At 40.2% G+C, this 23589-nt stretch overlaps 1 pseudogene; it reads left to right on the top strand.

The window, feature by feature from the left end:
* Positions 1 to 19685: 19685 nt before the first annotated feature.
* Positions 19686 to 20028, top strand: LOC132003516 (large ribosomal subunit protein eL33-like; annotated as a pseudogene).
* The last annotated feature ends 3561 nt before the right edge of the window (positions 20029 to 23589 follow it).

Below are 23589 nucleotides of genomic sequence, written 5' to 3'. Positions count from 1 at the left end.
AACTCCACTAAAAGCAAAAACTGCTCGGGCCTTTTTGAATAAGTGGAAAAGGCGGCTCCATGGTTCCTAGATGAAGGCTTGCTAAACATACCTCAATGGGACCACCTGTGATCCAGGGTTTGGCCCCTGTGAAACCTATTAATGCCTCGGGGCCATATCAACCTTTTAAGTTGCCCAGGTGCACCAATAACAGGGTATGGCCACCGGAGTGGTCTGGATGTCAGAGTACCTTGCGCTCAGTTTACATCAATGAAATGCATAGCTTTACATTCACTCCACGCTTTCCTACTTATAAAAATAATACCTTTACAGGATACAATTGTCCATGTTAAATGGTGGCAAATTCCTCAACTGTTCTTATATGCGTCTCGCCACCGTTCCTTTTCCTCCTAACAAATGCTAGCGAGCTGAATGATACGTTGAATTGCACTAAGAATTGCTGTCTTTCCCAGTGCTGGAATGTCACGGCCTTCAAGCTGGCTGTGATTATGCGTATCCCTACCCGTGTTCCTATCCCAGTTTTCATTCCAGAGGACAGGTTACCGGTGGTGCCATCCAGAAAGAAGAGAGATTTTGGTATCACAGCCGCCATTGTGACAGCATTGACTATATCTACAGCAGCTGCCACGGCAGCAGCAGTCTCGCTTGCTGCAACTATACCCACTGCGGAAGCTGTGAACACCCTTGCAGAAGGAACGGTGGCTTCCCTTCAAACACAGACTCAGATCAATGCACATCTGCAAGCAGGAATCCTGATAGTCAACCAGAGAGTGGATTTGGTTCAAGAACAAGTGGACATATGGGGGGCCCTATTGGGACTGGGATGTATAGTACCCTTCCCGGCAATTTGTGTAACTCCCATAGCCTATACTAATATGAGTGACCCTTTCCCAATACTTGCGGGGGAATTAGTCCGCAGAATTCCAAAACTATACTCAGCACCTGCTACTAGGCATAACAAGGATAAATAACACCAGAGTTGAGCTTGCAACCCTCCCAGCGATAATCAAAACATTGCAAGATGTGTTAACCTTTACGAAACAATGGGCTAGCGTAATTGGTCTGATGACAATCCTCGTGGTGGGCTTGATTCTGCTAGTAAGGAAACTGCAAATTTGGAGGTGACAGCAACCTAGGCAACAGCAAGCCATGGTGCAGGCCTTGTTAGCCATCGAGGCTGGAACATCCCCCCAAGTGTGGCTAAGTATGCTGGATCGGTAGTCAACGACGGGTAAGATTGGTGGGGGAAATATACCAACCTAAGACAGGACGCAGATCATTGATATCTGCCGTCTGATGACGGGTAAGGATATTCCCCGCCACTGACAACCTAAGACAGGCACGATCCCTGCCATAAAAGAAAAAAGGGGGAGATGTCGGAGGCGGGCCCCTGGCCAGGGCAGCTTCCGCCATTAAAAGATGGCGCCTGGCTAGTTGCCAGGTTAGGATTGCCTCCTGAGACTAAGCGGAACGCCCAAAGAGGAAGTAAACAGCATTGGTTTCTAGTGAAGTTGTTCGTTTAGGTGCGCAGCCTGATTCGCTCCCTCCTGTACCCTGCTCGCTGATTGGTCATGTAAACCTATATAAGTGTGTAGACTGGCGGAAATAAAGGGAGAGAAGATACATCTGAACTGGGGCTTCTTGTCATCCTTGCGGTTCGAGGGCGATAATAATCAATGAAACACAAGCTGGTTCTTTGAAAAGGTTGATAAAATTGAGAAGGATCTAGCAAGACTGACGAAGAAAAGAGAAGACAGAAATTGCTAATATCACGAATGGAAGAAGAGATATAACTGTGGACTCTAGATGATAAAAGGATACTAAGCTAATACTATAAAAAACGTGACAAATCCATGAGATTCGATGAAATGCCAATTCAATGACAACCATAAACTACCAAAGCTCACCCAAGATGGAATGGATACCCAGAGGTCCTATACCTACTAAAGAAGCTGAATTCACAGCAATCAACAATAAGAACTAAAAAGTCATCGCTTCTCGGCCTTTTGGCTAAGATCAAGTGTAGAACAAAAAAGTCATTTGAAAAAATTTCTATGCTTATACGGCTTAACTTGTGAATATACCAAATGTTTAAAGAAAATATAACAGAAATTCTATGCAATTTCTTCCAGAAAATAGACAAGAGGGAAATATATCACAGTTCATTTTATGAGACCAAAATACGAAACCAAGACAAAGGCAATACAGAAAAAATCTCACAGATCAATATCCCTCATGAACATAGACATAAAGTCCCCAGTAAAATATCAATAAATTGAATCCAGCAATATTTAAAATGAAAATGATACTAAAGAAAAATGGAGTCTATCCAAAGAATGCAAGGCTGTTTCAGTATTTGAAAACTAATCAGTTTAATCTACCATATTAACAACCTCACAAAGGAAAACCCACATGATTTTATCAATCGATCCTGAAAGAGTATCTGATAAAATTCAACATACATTTTTGTTAAAAATGCTCTGCAAACTAAGAATAGGGGAGAGCGTTTTATAAACAACTACAAATAATCTACAGTGACATTGCACTTGGTGGTGATAAAATGCATGTTCCTATGTTTTTTTTTTTTTCAGGGCAAATAAAAGAATATGGTTTTATTAAAGCACTGGGACAGGATCTGTGGGCAGAAAGAGCTGCACTGGAATTGTGAAGAGTAATTGGTTACACATTTTTAAGTTGGGAAGGATAGAAATAAAGGAAGCGTCCAAAAGGATTTTCATATGCTAACGAAGATTTATGGAATCCCGGAGGCCTGATTATTGTCAAGTTGAGGTTGTTTTTCCGCCTTTAACAAAACATTAACCTTAAGAGAGTTGGGAGTTCCTGGAGGAATGTCATCTTCTGCCTGTCTCAAGTATTTGTCAATGGATGACAAGTTGTATGGAAACTTAATTCTATCTACATTTCCTTTTGTCTTTGTTCTCTACATAATTCGCCCTGGAACAATCTTTAAGGTTGTTGAGGGCGGAAGGTCTTATCTTCTGTGACTTCTTCCTGCTGAACAGGGGCATAAAGATGTCCCTACCTATGGGTCAACATTGATCTGTTGCAGAACTTGTATATATGCGTATAAATTCATATATATATATTTTTTTCTACATATAGGATTTCTGAATATAGATATGTATATATAGGAGCTACCAAATGCAGTAAAGGAGTCTTGGCACGAGAGGAGAGCCAAATACTGGAAAAAACAACAAAATAAGGTTTATATGAAAAAAGAAACCCCAATTAAAAAAGCCTTTGATAGTTGATCAAAATTTTCTTCCAGCCCAGGAGTTTAACCAATCACGAAAGGATAGGGAGAGAGAGAGATCATGTAAAGCATCAGTTCAAGTATTTATCTTTTAGCAATCCTGCTACATTTCTGTGATGATCTGGAATATATACACAACGTCCTGTTTTTATGATAGCACAAGTTCCACCTTGTGCAGCAATGAAAATGTCTAATGCCGTTTTATTTTGTAAAACTGCTTTACCTATTTGCGTTACTTCAGTGTTTAATAGGGAAATGCTATTTTGAGTTTCATTTAGGGCTTTGATTGTGTATTATCAAGAGCGTCCACGTGCCAAGTGACATCCTCCAGACCTTCGTTGTCATTTGAAGAGAAGTTGGAGGTCTTCCACACGTTCACGGGACAAAGAAGCCATGTTAGTGGGCATACTGGCTTCCGAATTTGCAGAGTCTCAGAGTCCAGACGAGAAGACTCAGCTGGCGGGTTGGGCACCAAAATTATATGATTTGATGTGGGGTGGGGTCCTAGAGTGAACCGTCAAGAAAGAATTCTTGAGATGTTTTTGTGCAAAAAAGATAGTTTTATTAAAGTATGGGGATAGGACCCATAGGCAGAAAGAGCTGCACTCAAATATTTAGGTGATTGGAAAAAGGAAGGAAGTTCACTTTCCTCACTACTATTGAATACCATTCTGACAGTCCTAGCCATTTCCGTAGGGCAAGGAAAAGAAATTAAAGATGTATGGGGTGGAAAGGAAGAAATAAACTATCCCTGTTCGTAGATGACATTATTTCCAACACAAGTAATTTCCAGGAATTTTTCTTAAAATTTTAGGAAAGGGACGTCTGGGTGGCTCAGTTGGTTAACTGTTTGCCTTTGGCTCAGTCATGATCTCAGAGTCCTGGGATGGAGCCCTGCATGGGGCTCTCCACTCAGCGGCAAGCCTGCTCTTTCCTCTCCCTCTGTGATCTGTCTCGTTTTCTCAAATAAATAAATAAATAAATTTTTTAAAAAAAGAGTAAAATTTTAGGGCAAATATATGAGCTAATCAAAGTCACTAGATACATCTTCGAAAGGTCAGCACACAAAACAACTATGGCATACTAGCAAGGAGCAATTAGATATCAAAATTTTTTAAAAATTAAAGAAGTTTCTGACAAGGAAAATACCTATGAATAATTCTAACTGAACTGTGCAGTATCTGCATGCTGAAAATAAAAATGTTGACAAAAGAAATAAAATGCAATTTAAATAATAGGTCTTATTTATGAATTAGAATACTCACTATAGGAAAAATATCAATTTTTCTTCGTGTATAGATCTAAGACAATTGTCAAAGTTACAGAGGGATATTTTGTAAAGTATTTATGGAAAGACAAGGGAAATAGAGTCGCTAAAACAACTTTGAAAAAGAAGAATACATTTAGAGAACTTATAGTACCTGAATTTTAGACTTACCGTGAAACTACAGTAATCAAGACAGTGTGGTATTGGCAAAAGAATAGGCAAGTAGGTCAATGGAACAGGACAGAGATATAGAAATAGATCCACACAAATGCAACCATTTGATTTTTGGCAAAAGTACAAAAATTCTTAAATAGAGAAAGAGTAGTTTCTTCAACATGTAGTGTTAGAAAAATTGGATATTCATATCCAAAAGGAACTCCAAAAGAAAACAACTAAATTTCACATTTTATATACCAATATTAATGCAAAATGGGTCAGCTCTAAATGTAAGGCCAAAATCTAGAAAACTGAAAAAAAAAACAAGCACATCCTCATGGCCTGGCATTAAGCAAAGACTGTACTGTCAAAAGATGATTGATAAAAGAAAAAAAATAACTCGGACTTAACTAACAATCAGCTTTTATTTTGGGCAACATTTTGGTGGGTTTGAGCATGAGACTGTCCAGAGGCCAGAGTGGGGGGCCACCATTCAAAAGGGGGGAGTGCAAGGGACCTTCTCAGGGTCAGGAGTTGGGAGACATGAGGTCACACGGCAGCCCGACAGGATTCTCCAGGTCAGAGAGTTCTGAAGAGCAGCCACAGTTTAGGGTCATTATCTTATCTATGGCTAATGCATGAGCAAGATTATGGGGTAGCAAACCTTGGTGGTGTGGGCACCTGGGTGGCTCAGTGGGTTAAGCGTCGGCCTTCAGCTTGGATCATGATCCCGCAGTCCTGGGATTGAGCCCCACGTCAGGCTCCCTGCTCAGGGGTAGTCTGCTTCTCCCTCTCTGCTCGCTCTCTCAAAGAAGTAAAATCTTTAAAAGCAAGAAACAATTGGTTGTGTAAAATGTGAGTTTGACAGGGTGGGGTTTGGGGCTAATGAGTCTCAGCCTGCTGTTAAGAAGTAAACAACAGTGGCGCCTGGGTGGCTCAGTGGGTAAAGCCTCTGCCTTCGGCTCAGGTCATGGTCTCAGGGTCCAGGGATCGAGCCCCGCATCGGGCTCTCTGCTCAGCGGGGAGCCTGCTTCCCCCTCTCTCTCTGCCTGCCTCTCTGCCTACTTGTGATCTCTCTCTGTGTCATATAAATAAATAAAATCTTAAAAAAAAGAAGTAAACAACATAGAAGCCAGTATGTGGAGGCCATCTTTGGCTCATGTATGTAACAACTGGATAATGGGTTGTGGCTCGAAGAAATTTGAGCGCATACTAGAAAGAGTCTAGATTGCCTTGAGGAGACTGTTGGTGGAAATGTGGATAGAAAGGCGATTCTGGTAAGGACTCAGAAGGAAAAGAGGAACAGATTACTGGAAACGGAAGGAATTTTATATAAAACTGGAGGAATTGTTATATAGTGGCATAAAACTTGGCTGCATTGTGTTCTGCAGTTGTGGAGAAAACAAACTGTAAATGATGAAATTGAATATGTTGCTGAAGAGATTTCCAAGCGAAGTACTGGAGATGCAGCCTGCTATTTTCTTTCTGCTTAGTAAAACGTAAAAGGAAAGAGATAAATTAAGGAAGAAACTGTTAAGCAAAAAGGAGCCAAGACTTGGTGATTTCAGAAGTTCTTGGCTTCTCCAGATTTCAAAGGATGTGAACATTAAGAAATTCACTATTAAGGAAGTGTGTTCTGGAGAGAAGTCCAAGTGTAGGGCTGGATAAGCTTTTGCTCATACAATTAGGATATACTCAATCATCTCAGGAGAAGGCAGAAGCGATGGGGTTTTCCAGAAAGTATCTAAGGCTGTGGACTCTCGTGACATACACGAGGGACCCACATGGTTTTTGAGAATGTTATTTCAGCAGGAACACTGCTAACTTGGACTGAAAGGGACAGAAACAGGACATAATGAGAGAAAGCTGTTGAGCTTCCAAAATTACTCAAGCAGGAAATTACAACTGCAAACATATGCTACCCTTCAGGAAAAAGTAATAATGATTCCAAGGGTAGAGCCCCTGCAGGTTGTATAGAAGCCTCTGGAGTCTCAGGGACAGAGCATTAAGATACACCGTATTATTCCCAGGTCCTGAGACTTAACAGAACTTTTCAGTATGTATTTCAAACTTACCTGGCACTGGTGACTCTTTATTCTTTCCACTGCCACCCCCCCCCCCACTCTCTTTGGGAATGGGAAGGTCTATCCTGTTTATGTCTAATGTTACACCTATCTCATCATTATATTTTAAAATTCAAATAATTTGTTTTCTTGTTTTATGTGTCCACAGAAAGAACTCTTTTGTTTCAGGGCAGAACACACAGAATCTGACCCGTACTTGATGTAGGTGATGGGATTTGGGACTTTTGTGCTGATGATAATTAGATGAGATTTGGGACTCAGAGCTGATGCTGTAGGGAAGTGAGTTTGGACGAGGATATTGGGATAGAGTGAATATGTGAGACAGACGTGAGTTTTAGGGGGCCAAAAGTGAACTGTGGTGGGTTGCACGGTGCCACTCTCAAAATATATGTCCATATTCTAGTTCCTAGAATCTGAGAATGTGATGTTGTTTGGAAAAAGGGTTTTACAGATGTAATTAAGTTAAGGATTTTAAGATGAGATCATCCTACATTTCATGAATAGGCTCTTAATCCATTGACAAATACCTTCATGAGAGACACAGAAGAGAGGCGTGGCAGAAGATGAGAAGAAGGGCCTGGAAAGACAGAGGTTGAGACTGGCATTATGCACCCACAAGCTAGGAGTGCCTGGAGCCACCAGAAGTTGAAGAGACCAAGACATTTTCTGTCTTAGAGGCTTCATAGAGAGCAATACCTTGACCTTGGACTCCTGGCCTCCAGAACATGAAAGAACTCATTTCTGTTTTGTTACAGAGCTCATAGCAATTGGTTGTGGACGCCCTAGGAAACAAGTATGTCTACCTTGTTCTGGTTTTAGGGTTAGGAGCTCTGTTAAGGGAGAACCATGTAGCATTACAGAAGAGTCCTGACATACATTTGGTTTCTTGGTGTAGGTGTGGGAGCCCGAGATTCGTGGTTCTGGAATGATTAGGACATGAAATTATAGCCCTAAGTTTACCCAGATATCTTCACAGCCTCCATACAGAGCAAACTCTTGTAGGAAAGGCTTAAGATTCCATGTTTCATAACAGTTTTGCATCTTACTGAGCAATATACAATTCCTCTGAAAAAGGTATTTTGTTTCCAATCTTCCAGTTTGGGGGGGGGGGCGGTCACTGCTAGAACAAGATGTAATTCCAAGGTACAGTTAAGACATAAGAGCAGGAAGACAAACTTTCTGAGCTGGTCTTCTCATCTGTAATATGAAAAAGCAGTGATATCCATTTGCAGAATTGTTCTGTTCTGTTTTGGTTTTTAGGATTGTTTATCTCTCAGGAGAAAGAACACAATGTGCTTTAAGCCTGTAAAGTCCTACTTGCAATGGTTAATTTTATGTGTTAATTTGACTGGGTCATGAGGTGCCCAGAGTAAACGCCATTTCTAGGTGTGCCTGGGAGGAAGTTTCCGGATGAGATGAGGCGGACGTGGCAAGTAGGGGGCCTCCCCCCGATGTGGGCGGGCAGCATCCCATTCTTCGAGGTCTTGGAGAGCAAAAAGCAGAGGAAGGAAGGGTTTCTTTTCTTCCTTTCTGCCTGCTCGGCATCAGTCTTCCCCTGCCCTTGTACTAGAACTTACATCACTGGCGCCTCTGGTTCTTTGGCCTTCAGATAGGCCTGGAATCACACCACTGGCTCTCCTGGGTCTCCAGCTTGCGTATGGCAGATTGTGAGACTTCTCAGCTTCTGTAATCAAATGAGCCAATTTCTTATAACAAATCAATCTCTCTCTCTATCTCTATTCATCTATTTATTTTGGCTTTACTTCTATATTCATTCTGTTTCTCTGGAGAACTCCAATACACTACACAATTCTGCTTTTAAACTAAATATTATTAGATGACTTTTAAGCCAAAATATTACAACTTTTATGCTTTACATTGTCAACCCCCCCCATACCTTACTCTAGTAGGCTCACTCATTCAGTCACTGAGTCAAGTAGCCCAACCTCTTATCAAGTTTTCACAATTTTGGATGATGCCTATTCCAGGCCAGATTTAGACTAAGAATTTGTGGTTTTGTTTTATTTTGTTTGAGGCTATTAAAAAGAATAAACTGCCTTTAGAAAATTGCAGATAAGCAGTTTTATTAGTATCTTCACCAAGTTATTCCCAATGGTCTATCACTTACCTATTATATACTACAACTGTTTAATTATTTTGGTATTTTTCTTATTGGTAAAGTGTTGCTCTTTGGGTTCCTGGACTCAGTTCCTGTGTGTGTGTGTGTGTGTGTGTGTGTGCGTGTGTGTGTGTGTGTGTGTAGGTTTCCAATACCAACAAGCAATTCTGATACCAGCAGGGTCTGAGAATTCTGGTTCCCCAACCTGGAATCTCTCTGAATTCTCTTCTTGGGTTTTTATAAAGTCTTTTTTATCTGATTGATTAACTCATTGGCTCTTGGTGACTGATTCAGCCTCTAGTCATTCTACCTCCCTAGAAATCAGGGGGTAGAACTGAGAGTTCCAACCCTCTAGACATGATTGGTTCCCCTGTCAATAGCCCCCATCCTTTGGTATTTTCTGGAAGTGACCTTCATTAACATAAATTGTGGAGGAAAAGGGGTTTGTATGAATTACACCTGTTTCAGCTTTGTGGCTCTGAAGCAATTTCAGGAACTGAGACTAAGAGACCAAACATAATAAAAGATGTTCCCATTGCTCTTAGAAGCTCAGGACATTCCAGGGGTTTTGTGAACTGTGAGCCAGGAACTGTTTGTAAAGACCAAATATATATAATAAATATATTTTGGTCATCTGAATGATCAAATATATATATATAAAATAAATCACAGTATCACAGTTGGCCAAGAGATTCTGTTTGTTTCCCTGTTTTGAGAGAGCTAAGTATTCAATCATGTTGACTTTAACTATAGAGTCTTTCTGTGTCTCAGAACAAAAACAAAAAAAAAAAACCTAGATGCAGGCTAAAAATCTCATTCAAAAATCTAAATAAATATTGCAAAATAATTCTTGATATTGAATTTTCTGTTTTAACCTAGATTTAGATGTCACTGACTGTAGTGGCCTTCATGTTAATTCATTTCAATCAAATGGAGACTATGATTTTCACAAGAAATGTCAGAAAGAATAAGATAAGAAAAATATGTCAGCTCTCACTATTCCTGTTGCAGCCTTTAGCTCCAAAATAATAGAATGAAAGGCTATCTAAATTTATTCATGCAAAACAATTACTTCCCATGTCTGATTCATTACCATATCGCCATGTTAACTCATGGTTATTTGCTTTCTCTGAAGCATTTTTTTCACTTTACTGTTTACTGCTTGTCCAATATTTTGTTTTTTCTACGATTCTTTGTTCAAACTGCAAAAATCTGAAATAGAAATATAATATAGAAGTATAGGCATCAACTAACATTTTCTATGGCATATGGTCCTTCAGATGCCATATGTACCAGTGTTTAGTGATTCTGGCAAAGAGGCATAGAATGGTGAAATCCAACTGCCAGGATTGCTGAAAACAAATATGTAAATGCTCCAGGGCTTTTGTTATTCATAACATACCTCTAACACAGCACATACAATATGCTGTTCATTCTGTAACTAGTATAACTAATAAACCACATTTTTCTCTCTAATTCTTTAAGGCGTCTCCAAGTTTGTGTGGTCTTCTGCCTCTAACCTTGACTCCCAGGACTGAACTCTGCATTTCAGGAAGCTCATGTTAATGAAAGAGGCCTAAGGGAATACACTCCTCCTTTTTCAAGGGCGTTTATTTATTTTTCAAATTAAAATCCGGAGTCTTCTGCAGGCCTCTTCTGTGGAACAAAGAAAATGCACTGGGCATGTTCTCTAGACAGTCATTAGGGGAAAGCCGCGAGCACCAGGAAAGGCAAGTTTGGGCAGAAGAACAGGAAAAGGTTTTTTTCACTGTGACACGGTCTCGTGGGCTTCTCAACAGCGAAGTTCTGTAGGTTGGAATGCGAGGGGAGGTCCGCAGAGAGAATTCTTGTGAAAAAGGGCGATAGTGACAATTTGAATAACTTTCATGCTGCTGCATGCATTCAAGCCCATGTAAAATGATCACAATTTAGGGAATGAAAGCTGACCTTGTTTTGTTTCGTTGGCTTATTTCTGCTGATTTAGACAGAGCTGACGCGGGGCACACCTAATGTCCACCTTTCTGTTTCACGGACGGGCAAGCCGCACGGACCGAAGGAGCCGCAGACCAGCCCCTAGAATCCACAGAGGTCATCACTTTCCATTTGCTGTCAGACAAGCTGTTTTACCTCTTTGAGCCTGTTTCCATATGTACGATGAGGATAATGTCTTCCCTGGGGATATTAGTGTGAGGATAATGTGCTCTAATCTTCATGGAAGTGCACTTCTCTAGTATTATTATTGTTAAAAAGAAAACATCTGTAGATTTGCTGGTAGTTTAGAGGCCTAAGGAGTCTTGCACGACTTATCACTGAGTATTTTTCTGAACACACAAACCTAGAAGGAAACTGGAAATAGAAAGTTGCGAACGTGCCAGTAAGATGGTCGGCAATGAAAATGACTTTTTCTGGGTCTGATTTTTTCAGGTTGAATCAAATGCATTTGCCATTTTTATAGGTCAAAATGATCTTAACATAGGAAATTCCCCTTGGTTCTTTTTAGCTGTTTTGATGGATTCCCCATGATAACATGCGTGCACGCGCACGCACACACATACACACACACACACACACACACACACACACACACCCCTGACACCCTCTCCTGTCAAGCAGTAACTGATAACTAGCAGAGCTATCTGATTTCCATTTCTGCTTAATAGCTTCTTCCCTCTCTATCACCCCCCAGTTAAGGCACCAAATTATTTTGATCGTGACTTGAACTGCCTCGCGAATGCGAACCTTTCCTTTCCACTGCCAAGACTCGGTCCAGGTTTCCTTTCTTGTATAGATTGTTGAAATATTCTTCTAGCTAACATTTAACCTGGGAATTCTCTGTGGCAGCGACAAAGATGGTTTTAGGGCATAGGGGCATGCAGGATCAGGAAACTGTCTCCAAATGTAGTCCGTGGTCCTAGATATACAGAGACATAAAGGCCGTTAACAGGAGGTCGGAGGAGAAACAGAGTGCTGAGGAGCAGATGGAAGACACCTTCAAGAGGAAGATAAAACCAAGGATCAGGGAGCTCTAGGACAAGGTAACAGAACCTGCATTACAGCAGTTATGAAAATTGCCCGTCCTCTAGTCTCATTGTCAGCCAGTGGAATTGGGGTTGGGGGGATACACCTCTTCTAACTTACAGGTGAAAACTGCCAGGATTCTTCCTCAGGAAAACTTGAGAGCTTGGCCTTTTATAGGAAAAGTAGACAGAGTTATGTTACATGGAACCCTGCAGAAAAATTCCAAAATGGGGCTCACGGCCCCCCAGGTGCTAACATATAATTATAACTTTTCTTTCCCATGAATCTACAGATAAGACTGATAAATTTTAGTTTTCTTAAACAACGTGGCTCAAGCTTGCTGGGCTCTTTTTTGAAATGTTCCATTACTGAATTGAAAGAAAAAAATGAATAAGATTCCTTTTTAAAGGTTCCTTCTGTTAGGAATTATATTTGACTTGTATTGTAATAGGTCTTTATCCACATATAAAATAAGGAAAACCTTGTCTCTGTCTTCCAAACAAAACAAAGAGAAATTACAATTGAGTTTTACCACAGGAGAAATAATTCCAAATTTCAGCCCAGAAAAAAATAATAAAAAATACTAAATATAAGAGCACTTTATGTCCTTCCTGGTGTGGCATATTGGACAAACATGCAGAGAATCAGCACTTAGGAACAAGTAATCCCTCTGTCGCTGCGACGTCATTACTGAGAAAATAATGTTAATTCTGAGACCATTAACAATTAAAATGCTGTGTCTTCAGACAGCGATGTCTGGCTTAGAGAGGAAAGCATCCTCCAGTTCAGCAGAAACTGACACAGAGTTCGTCTTGATTTTGTCATTGACTTAGGACTTGTCAGAGATGCATGCTCTACTAGAGAAGTCCTTCGGTTAGGAAATGAAGATATTAGTGGTGGTGAAAAGCTTTCAGAAGAACTTGTCTCTGATCATTCAAAGCAACCAATGTAATGCAAACATACTCCCGGGGATGGTATCGTTTGCCATCGGTGATCACAATTTTCAAGTGAGACTAGATCATGAGGCCTGCTTCCATCTTCGGTAAAGAACATGGACTTCAAAGGAAATGCAAAGTGGCCTCATGAAATTTTAATAAATACATTTTGAAAAATTCAGAGAGGACAGAGACCAATGCGTCACGCTAAAGCAGGGCTCCCAAGAAGGGTGTTAATCAGTGGATCAATCGGTTCATCAATTCAGTGCCCTGGAGCCAGATTCTGTAAGAGCCGCTGAAGAGGGAATATAAGTGTGACGCAGCCTCTACTCTCAAGATGCTTCTAGTCTGACAGAAGCGGAAGAAGAGAAAGACCAGAGACTCTCATGTGACTCATTATAGCGTCGTAAGAAGTAGGGAGTGAATTTGCTCAGGTGTCAGAGGATGTGCAAAAGGAGAATTACCTGCGCTTGGTTGTTAGAGATGAGTAGCGGCCTGCCAGGGAGGGAGGGGCCATCACAGTCAGAGGGAAGAGCATGGAGCACAGTTCCAAAGCCTGAAAGGGTTATACCGGAAAGAACAAGAAAAACAAGCTTGGGATTCATGGAAAATATGGATTTCAAAAAAGAGAAACTAAGGAGATGAAGAAAAAATGGATGTTTGGGAGTTTGGAAAATGCAGTGATTGGATTTGATTAGTAACTTGTAAAATAAGGCGATTATCAGTCTTCTCACTCAGCCAGTAGGTACCAGGCACAAATTGGCTTCACACCGGGATGGACTGGGATGAATGACGACAGGTTGTGAGATTGTGTAATTCTGACCCCCACCTTCTTCCCCCTCACTCCCTCCATCTCTTGACCCCCGCCTGACAAAGCATCTCTGCGGCGGATCCATGGGGCTCTCTGGCACCGTCCCAGGGTGCGGGCTTGGGAGCGTCTAGTTTTACCGCCGACTGCTGTGCGTGATTCCAGGACTTACACCAGGGACCTTTCTTGGATGCCCTTAAGTTGCTGGTCATGCCCTAACTCCACATGGATTCTGCCCATTCTTGAAATGACCAAAGTGAGCCAAGAAGCAGGCGAATTCTGGCCAAGAGAAATTCGGAGAGGAGGGGCAGTTGCATTGTTTTCCCATCAGATGCGGAGCGAAATGAATTGAAGAAACCTTTGATCATCTACTGGGAAAAGAGAGACTTCTTAGTTTCCTTGTATTTTAAAACATACTGTCTACGGCTATCGGGAATACTGCTGCCACAAACTTTGGTGCATGGATTTCTGCCCGTTACCGGAACGGGAACACTTGACATTGTTAGGTCTGTTATCAAAGGAACGAGACTGAGACAAGGTAAAAGTTATGCAAAGCTTTATTCTATGCCAAGCATTAGAAGGCAGACTGAAAGGCCAGGGCCGTCCCCGAAGAGAGCGACCCCTCCCAGCCTCACAGACTAACTTTTATAGAGCAAAAGCCTGGCCACACATCGGTGGCCAATGAGATTGTAACATTGCGTAGTCATGTTAGGCCACATGCTGGTGGCCAGTTGAATTATAATTTACCCTATAGTAGCTGTTTGAACTAACCTATTATTCTGGTCAGAATTGGCACTCAAGTTTGACACCCAAAAGATGGGGTTTACATTCTTTGTTGGTTAGGCAGACAATTATGTGTGCTTTTTACTGATTGGATGTCTCCACCTGGCCTGACTCGTCTTTTTATTCTGGGCTCTGTTATCAGGAATTGGCTGAACTGGCCTTGTATTCTGGGCTCTGTTATTAGGGACTGGCCAACCATATTTTACTGGTTTTCCAGATTTGCTTCTGAGTAAGTTTCTCAGGGAGGGGGGCGGGGTCATTTTAAGTTTTACTGCACAAACAACAAAATGGCTGTTTAACCAAGATGGAGTCGCTCTGGCTAAATAGGTCCTTACAACATTACACATTTGTCTAACTTGTAGAATGGTGAAGACAAAGAATGTATTTTAATGTAAACTGTGGACTTCTGTTCATAAAATTTTGATGATGTTTTGTTAACTGTAAGGTGTGTAGCTCACCCTTGTAAGATGCGGCTAATGGACGGAAGTGGAGGAGTGGGTTATGGAATCTTCCTGCAATTGTCTGTTCCAATTTTATGTTCATCAAAGCCAGTTTAAGACACTGTCTCCTACTTACTAAAAATCTAGAATCAGTTTCATGGAGAGATCTATACTAACCTGTGTTCCAAACGTAGCTAAGATCTGTGTATTCAGCAAGTAGACACTTTTTTCCCTATGACACATGGATCTTGTTTCAGTGAGAAATTCATCTTGCCTTCTGTACTTAATGGTGATGGGCTCAATAAATTTAAATTCATACATATGCAATGATAGAAAAAACATAGTTGGTGTTTACACTATGACTGTACCTGTTCTTGTGGGTCATCTTCTTCTAAAGCATGCAGAATGGAGGCTGGAAAGTGCATTTTAAATAGAGACCAGTGTTGTACTAAGGAGGTAGTATTTTAGCATTATTCATTCCATCAATGTAATGTATTTTGTGAGTAAATAATTATTGATCATCACAATAACGCAGGCACAAATGTTACCACTGAATAATTAAGAAAACATTTCTATGTATTCATCAGTGATTCTATATGTTACAGAATATTTACATATGTGTGCACACGTGTGCACATGCACACACGTGTGCAAATACACACAGACATGCCCAGTGTAGTTTAGAAAAGAGCCAAACCCTTTTATGATACATTTGCCAATGGAATAAACAATCTTGAATGTAATGAAAATCTTGCCAAGTCCTGTCAGAAAATTCTTGTGGTTCAGTGCGATTCTGGGATGGTGAAGAGCCGCTGAAATAACCCCTCACTCAGACTCTGGTGACGCGCTGGGGGGCTCTCGCCGTAGTTGTCACTGAAACAGGCAAATCCAACGTATGGACAGAAGGAGAGAAACGTGAGTGTGTGCTGTGTGTGTGCGTTCTGGTGCGCGTGTACATGCGCACGTGTACGGAGGGACAGCTGAGGCCTTTGATACAATGTATGTGAATAAAAATATGAATATGAATAATTGGCAGAAGGGGTCCGTCAGGATTTCAGTGTCTTTTTTTTCACTCAGTATTAAAGCTAATGGAGGCTTTTGTTCAGTTTATATTAATGGGTTTTAAGTCAACGCATAATAGGACAAAATAGTCACATAGAACAGAACTTTTCAAATGATGGGTTGTGATCCATTCGGAGGTTATAAAATCAATTAATAGGATTGTGACCAGCATTTTACAAAACGAGGTTGAATAGAAAACTATGGAGAGGGGCGCCTGGGTGGCTCAGTGGGTTAAAACCTCTGCCTTCGGCTCAGGTCATGATCCCAGGGTCCTGGGATCGAGCCCCGCATCGGGCTCTCTGCTCAGCAGGGAGCCTGCTTCCTCCCCTCTCTCTCTGCCTGCCTCTCTGCCTACTTGTGATCTCTCTGTGTCAAATAAATAAATAAAATAGTTTAAAAAAAAGAAAGAAAACTATAGGGAGTGTATATATAACATATTGGAAGTGTAAGTATTTGTGTGCGTGTGCGTGTGTGTGTGTGTGTGTGTGTTGGGTCATGATCTCTGCCTTAAAGTGGGTTGTAATTAAAAAAAAAAAAATTGACATTTGATAACCGTATTGGTCTGTCAGGATGTCCTAACAAAATACTGTAGGCTGGGTGACTTAAACAGTAGAAATTTATTGTCTCACAGTTGTGGAAGTGGGTCGCCCAAGATCAGGGTACCCGCAGAATTGCGTTCTGATGACGGCCCTCTTCTTGGCTCACAGTCAGTTGCCTTCCTCCCGCAGTGGAGAGAAGAGAGCGCAAACCTTCTGATACCTCTCGCAACGGAATAAAACCCTTTATGAGGGCCCTCATGGCCTCATCTAAACCTAAGTCCCCTCCCAAAGGCCTCATCTCCAAATATCATACACTGGGACTTAAGGCTTCAACATCTGAATGGGAGGGGCATGATTTAGTTCATAGCATTGATATAGAGTTCATATCTTAATTTTATGTTCCATTTACTGTTTTCTCTTGTTGAGACGGTGAACTCCGTGAAGGCAAGTATTAGATGTGTCTCATCTCTATACCCTCCTCCGCCTCAGGAATGTCATGCACTTACTGGAAGACCCAAAGTGGTTCTCCAACAGATGGTGAGCGCTCCGGATACTTGTATCTAGAAGGGCAATTAAAGCAAGTCTTTGCATTGATGTGGCTCTTACTGCCTGAGTGCCGGCCCTCAGTGCCATCATTACTAATTCAGAACTATTCTGTTGGAAGGAAGCATACGGAAATGTTGTGTTAATAAGTGTAATTATCATCTCTCAAGTTGCTCCACATTACAGTGACACACAATAGGATATTATTCAAGTAGATACTAAAATTTTTCCTTGTGAAGGACCTAGGTTTTATGTGACCTGAAGCTTGTACAATTTTGGAGAACTTCAGTAAAAACAAGAGTACAAAATACTGAATAAAAAATTAGGTTATAATAGTGAATATTTGTTAGAAGAAATAAAGAAACTGGAAAAATTATATAAGTTGACAAATACCACGAAGATCTACAAATCCAGAAAAACACAAGCAATGTGAGTTTTTATCAATGACTGACATTTCTATAATGCTTTCTTCCTACATTTATTTTAAAGGTTTTTTTTTTTTAAGGTTTTATTTGTTTATTTGACAGACAGAGATCACAAGTAGGCAGAGATGCAGGCAGAGACAGAGAGAGTGGGAAGCAGGCTTCCTGCTGAGCAGAGAGCCCGATACGGGGCTTGATCCCAGAGCCCTGGGATCATGACCTGAGCCAAAGGCAGAGGCTCTAACCCACTGAGCCACCCAGGTGCCCCTTCTTCCTACATTTTTGTTGAACACACTTTGATTGCCTTTCCTGTAAAAATTTTTTAGCATATTTACATATGAATATGATACGCAATATCATATATTTTTCTATAGCAAAATAGAGAATAATAAGAGAATAGATTGTATCTCTAACATAACTGAGTTTTCTCTTTTATTATTGATAAGTGAGAGTTTTGGAATGCTTGATTTCACACATAATTGTACTTACTATTTGAAGTTACTGCTATGGATTTCTGTCCTTCAGATACATGGACCCTTATTATTTTCTATGAAGTACAATTCCATTAAAAAGGACCAAAAAAACTTATTATGGGTTTATAATTGTATAAGTTGCACCAGTAAATATATTTCTGAATGGGGATAATGCCTGTTTTGGTTAAGTACTAATGAGAACAAAATCCTCTGTTTGATTTTACATATGTGATGTTAGTAGAGGTCTCCACAGGTTAGCTTCCTGCTTAGTACATTTTTTAAATTTATCAATAAAGTTAGTAATTTATTTATTTTAGAGAGAGAGTGAACACATGAGCAGCAGGAGGGGCAGAGAGGCAAGCACATTCCCTGCTAAGCACAGAACTTCACACAGGGCTCCATCCCACAACCCTGAGGTCATGACCGGCACCCAAACCAAGAGTCAGATGCTCAACCAACTGAGCTCCGCAGGTGTCCCTTGCTCAGTGCATTTTAAACTGTATTTCTTCTGTATTATCCTCTTATTTGAGATGCCAGATGCCATAGGACATCCTCATTTTATGCTGCAAACTCTGGCTCTGCGCTTTCATGTCGGAACCCCAGGTAAGTCGGCACACTGAGTGGGAGAATTATAGGAAGACATTTCTAAAATGGGATGGTTAGTAACGACTTAAACTAAATACAGAAGTGACTGTAAACATAAATATATTTCAGTAAAGTCCAGCTCAATGTACCCCTGGTCAACGTTAGCCAGATCCCCAAATCATCATGACCAGTGTCAACCAGGGAAGGATGGTGGAAGGGAAGCTAGAGTGGAAAGACGCGGAAGTGTTCAATCAGTTGCATTTAAAGTATCTTTCTTTCTACTGGCATAAAGGCAGAGCTAAGCAAAAGGAATGGAATAGAGAATCCCCAAGTACACCCATGCCTATGCAGCCAACTGATTTTTGACAGGTGTACCAAGACTACATAATAGGACAAGGATACTCTCTTAAACAGATGATGTTGGGAAAACTGGATATCCATGTGCAAAGAGTGAAGTTAGATCCTTATCTTACACTGTAACAAAAAACTCAACTCAAAGTGGATTCTTGACTTAGATTTAAGACCTGAAACCATAACTCCTAGAAGAAAACAGGGAAAACATTTTTGACATTGGCTTCAGCAATGATTTTCTTGGGTACGACACCAAAAGCTCAGGCAACAAAAGCAAAAGTAGACAAGGGACTATGGCAAGCTGCACCTCTAAGGAAACAGTAGAATGAAAGGTAATATATGGAATGAGAGAAATATTTGAAAACTCTGTATCGGATAAGGGGTTAATAGCCAAAGTAATTAAGGGACTCCTACTACTCAGTAGCAAAACAAAGCAAGAAAACTCCATGGATTTGAACAGACATTTCTTCAAAGAAGACATTCCAATGACCAAGAAGTATCTGAAAAAGTGCTTAAATCACCAGTCATCAAGGAATGCCACAACATGATACCACCTAGTGAGCTTACCTATTATCAAAAAACCCCACAAAATATGTATTAGTGAGGATGAGGAGAAACTGGGAAACTTTTACACTGTTGGCTGGGATGTAAAATGATATAGCTGATATGAAAGTAAATATGGAGGTTCTCAGGAAGTTGGAAATAGAACTACTGTGTGATCCATTAATCCTGTTTCTGAGTATATATCCCTAACAATGGTCTCTTCTCTGTCTGCCGTCTTGGAGCGTATGGAGGCCTGCTCGGAACAGGGCTCCTAAAACGACAAATGTCTAGAAGGCTGTGGTCCAAGGCCACTTTTGCTGGCTATGAATGGGGTCTCCAGAACCAGAGGGAAGCGTACAGACCTTCTTAAAGTTGAAGTTATTTATGCTCAAGATGAAACTGAATTCTATCTAGGCAAGAGATGTGCTTATGTGTACAAAGCCGAGAACAACACAGTGACTCCTGGTAGCAAACTGAACAAAACCAGCGTAATCTGGGGAAAGATAACTCATGCTTATAAAAACAGTGGCATGATTTGTGCCAAATTCCAAAGCAACCTTCCTACAAAAGCCATTGGCCACAGAATCCATGTAATGCTGTACCCCTCAGTGACTAAAACTTACTGAACAGTAAATAAATAAATGTGTAGATTTGGGGAAAAAAACCCTGAAATCAAGATCTTGAAGATATATCTGCATTCTGTGTTCATTGCAGTATTATTCACTTGGCCAAGATATAGAAACAGCCTAAGTGTCAGTTGACAGCAACTGGATAGGAAATGAGGTATCTTATTCAGCCTCAAAAAAGAAAAAAAAAAAAAAAAAACCAACCCTGGCTAAAATCAAGAGGACAAGAAACAAAAAGTGTTGGCTATGATATGGAAAGAAAGAAACCCTTGTGCACTGTTGGTGGGAATGTAAATTTGTGCAGCTGCTGTGGGAAACAGTATGGAGGTACCTCAAAATATTAAAAAAGGAAATATAATATGATCCAATAATTCTGCTATTGGGGATTTAGCCAGGGAAGATAAACGTGCTAACTCAAAAAGATAAGTAAACCGCTATGTTTATCACAGCATTATTTACAATAGCCAGGACAGGGAGGCAACCCAAATATCCATCAGAAGATGAATGGGTAAGGAAAATGTGGTATATATACACAGTGAAGTATTACACAGACATACAAAATGAGGTTATACCATTTGATACAACATGGATGGACCTAAAATGGGTATTGGGCTAAGTGAAATGAGTCGGACTGAGAAAGACAAATACCATATGATTCCACTTATAAATGGAATCTAAAAACATGAATAAACCGACAAAAAGCAGGATCAGAACTATAAATATAGAGAACAAACTGATGGTTGCCAGAGGAGAGAGGGGTAGAGGGATCGGGGAACATGGGTGAAGGCGAGTGGGAGGCACAGGCGTCCAGTTATGGAATGAACAAGTCACAGGAATCAGAAGCAGAGTGTAAAGAATACAGTGACATCGTAAGAGTGACGTGGTGGGACATGTGGTGGCTATACTCGTGGTGAACATAGCACAACGTGTAAACTTGTCAAATGACTAAGTTGTGCACCTGAAACTACCTTAGCATTATATGTCAACTGTATTCAAATTAAAAAAAAAGAAGAAGACGGAAACCCTACCGCCAGTGACGACGTTGACTGACCAGCAAGACATTACGCTCAGTGCAGGAAGCCCCCCACAGAGGATAAGCAGCTGCACAATTCCACTGATAGGAGCTATCTAGAGTAGTCAAAGTCAGAAAAACAGAAAGTAGGGGTGGCTAAGGGCTGAGGGGCAAGGGAAATGGGGAACTTTTGTTAAATGGGTATGAAACTCAGCTATTCAGGATGAACATGTTCCAGACATCTGTACAACATGGTACCTGCAGTTAACAATTCATTTTTTAAGATGGTAGATTTCATGTTCTTTCCACACAAAAAAACAGACAAAAAAAATTAAAGGGACAGGAGGAAACTTTTGTAGGTGATGGTTATGTTTATTACCTTGATTATAGTGATGGTTTCATAAGTCTGCGTGTCTCTAAACTCATGAAATTATATACATTATGTCCAGCTTCTTATATATTAATTATGTCTCCATAGAGTTCTTTATGATTTTTTTTCACAAATTTTATAAAACCTATCGCCATAGAAATATACTTCTAAAGTTCTCCTGAACTTGGAAGGGTTGTGTGCAAGGGAGGGCCTTGAAGCAGAGCGTTTGTCGTCTTCATGACAAGTCATCTCGGCGTTATTAGACTCAGAAAAGGAGCATTTGTTCTTTCGGTGTATTCAGTATAACTTGTCATAGGACTGTGCAACTCCATATCCTTGTCCTGTTGCAGCAGGACGGAGTCTCTGTTCACTCAGGTGCGCGTAATCCTGACTGGCGGTATTTCTCTCACATGAAAAATGTGGCTGTGACGGGGACTGTCCACCAGAGAACGTGCTGTCTCAGTGGGGACGATTTCCCGTCTGTTCTTCCTTGCTCGGGTCTGTACCGCGGAGGCTCTGTTCCTTATCAACTGAGAAACGCGTACCTTCACCTATAACACCTCACTTTCCATTATGTATGGATGAGGAAACCAGGTATTGGTGAGTAATGTGACTAAAGCAAGAATAATTTGTCTAATAGTGAAATTAGGGTCTAATCACAGGCAACTTGACTCTCTACCTTGTTCTCTTAACCATAATGCTCTGCACTAAACATTGATTCTCTTATAATAAAAAATTTTGAAAAAATTTATGAAAACGTCAGGATTTTTAAGAAACTGGGACAGAATGCACATACTGAACGTTAGTTTCAAGTGTTAGCATTTCTGTTCCACCAGTAGCAATGATCAGCAACGCATTTTCTGGAGTTGAATGCCTTACTTATGATGAGTAATCACTGAAAAGAATTCTCAGCCCTTCTCAGAACATTCCTGTGTAGGTTCTTCCCAAATCTTACAGAGCACACTTCCAAAATTGTTTTGTTTATTCTAGTTCCTTTGCATAACTCCATATGTTCTACTAGAATTAAAAATTGTCAATTTAAACAGAGAAGCCTACTGAGATAGTGATTGGGATTCAGTTGAATATTGAGATCAGTTTGAGGAAAAATGGACATTTGAACAATAGTTGAACCTGTGAATCTACTATATCTATCTAATTATTTAGGTCTTTTAAAATTTTTCTCAGCAGTGCTTTATAGTTTCCTATATATAGGCTTTGTACACTTTTTGTCAGATTTATCCTAAAGTATTTCCCATTTCTGGATCCTATTGTAATGGTACTGTTTTCCTAATTTCAATTTCCAAATGTGTATTTTTAGAATATAAAAATAAAATTGATATATATGTAGATTGGCCTTTTGTCTTGTGATACTGTTTGGCTCACTTATTGGAGCTAATAATTTTTTTGTAGATTCCTTCGAATTTTTCACATAGAGTGTGTGTCTTCTGTAAAAAACAATTTTTAAAAATTTCTTCCTTTCTAACATGAATGACTCATATTTATTTTTTTTAAGATTTTTTAAAAAAATTTATTTATTTGACAGAGAGAGATCACAAGCAGGCAGAGAGAAGTAGGGGAAGTGGACTCCCTGCTGAGCAGAGAGCCCGATGCGGGGTTCGATCCCAGGACCCTGGGATCATGACCTGAGCCGAAGGCAGAGGCTTTAACCCACTGAACCACCTACGCACCCCCATATGTATTTTTATTGCCTTATTTTACTGGCTAGGATCTCTACATTCATGTCGAATAAAAGTGCTGAGTGATTTCCTTATCTTACAGGTAAAGTACCTAGTCATTCACCATTAAGAATTAAATTGGTAATCGAGAAATATCTTTAAGGTTGAGGAAATCCCTTTTTATCTATAATTTATAGGGTTTTATCATAAATAGGTGTTGAATTTAGTCGATCTTTTTTTTGCATCTATTGAAATGATCATTATTATGTTTTAGCATGTTTTTCTCATTTGTTCTGTTTCAGGCTCATTAAGTTTGTTAGATTTGCAGATTTCATATTTTAATCAAGTTTGGAAATTTTTTATCCACTATTTTTTCAAATATTGTTTTGTCTTACCTCTTTTTCTCTTTGGGGGCTCTAATCACTCATGTATTTGATTGGATTACAAATGCTCTATGTACTTTCTTTTCAGTATTTTTTTCCTTCTGTTTTTCATTTTGGAAA

This window comes from Mustela nigripes, chromosome 1 (genome assembly GCF_022355385.1).
Source record: "Mustela nigripes isolate SB6536 chromosome 1, MUSNIG.SB6536, whole genome shotgun sequence".
NCBI lineage: Eukaryota > Metazoa > Chordata > Mammalia > Carnivora > Mustelidae > Mustela > Mustela nigripes.
Note: the sequence above shows the minus strand (reverse complement) of the source record. Positions and strands in the feature narration are given on the sequence as shown.